This window comes from Bactrocera latifrons, unplaced genomic scaffold (genome assembly GCF_001853355.1).
Source record: "Bactrocera latifrons isolate USDA-ARS-PBARC rearing strain unplaced genomic scaffold, ASM185335v1 scaffold_180, whole genome shotgun sequence".
In the NCBI taxonomy this organism is placed as follows: Eukaryota; Metazoa; Arthropoda; class Insecta; order Diptera; family Tephritidae; genus Bactrocera; species Bactrocera latifrons.
Genome location: NW_017535297.1, coordinates 108,144 through 109,339, shown reverse-complemented (window position 1 = coordinate 109,339; position 1,196 = coordinate 108,144).

Below are 1,196 nucleotides of genomic sequence, written 5' to 3'. Positions count from 1 at the left end.
TAGCTTCCATACAAACTGAACACATAGTTACTAAAAGAAATGCACCTTAGAAAGGTACATTAGCTTCGGTGCAGCCGAAGTTAACTTTTTTTTGTTTTAATAAAAAATTTGCGCGAAAACCCATTCGTCGAGATATTTCTAGGCTGGTATGACTGTCAGTGACACCTTTGAGAAACGTCACAACAAAATGGTTTTAGTGTTTAGTATACACTTGTCTTTCTGAAGTGCATACGGTGCATTTCTGGCGCCGAAGCGTTCACCCGGTTTAGCTCTGTGCAACCTCTGTCTATTCAGTAAACTCAAATGACCACTTGAAAAATTATTAACAAAGTCTTACTATTTTTTGCTCATAGTAGTATATGCAAGAATATTTTACATAAGGTTTAGGTAAATATGTTAAAGTATGCAGAAAATAAAAGGGTAGCCTATTAATTTAAAGTACTGTATATACCCGACGCGTCAATTTAATATTATCAACATACTGGAATAGTTCAAATTGCCTCATATTTTATGTCCTAAACGCCATCAAACGGTCTTATCATATTCACTAGCCGTTTATGTTTACGCCATAAGAGGTGCACATGTATGAGAGATATCTATATATCTAAACATACATTCAAACACACAACATAGACATCTTTATGCAATGGGTATAACCATTCATAACATCATGCGTACACAAAACCATGTGATTGTATGTATGCATGTTTGTTTGCGCCTTGACTGGTATTTGTGTGCATTTAATTTATTGCTCCCAACTGAATTCTCACTTTCCACTGGGAATTTTGTTATAATCGCTTTGGTTTTCCTCTTTGCGCAAATTTCCAACTTCTTGCCTGTAATGTCCGGTTATTAGACAAAACTAGCGATGTGTGTAGTAAAAAATAAATCATTTTACTCTTCAGTTTCCCCATTCGCGCTGGGATCAATGAGCATACTTTAGAGCGTGGGAGTACTACTTGGAGGAGGCTTTTGATTTACTTACCACTCTATTATTTTTTCGCCTAAATATTTATTTTTTTTAATTCACATTCCATTTTGTTTCAAACATTGCATTTAAGTGTATAAATATGAAAGGTTTAAGTGATGGAAGAACAGACATGGTATTTACAGACTAGCGAGCAAGCGAAGCCAGGCCCTTCTCTACCTGGTCTTTCCAACGATGTGGAGGTCTTCCTTTTCCTCTGCTTCCCCCA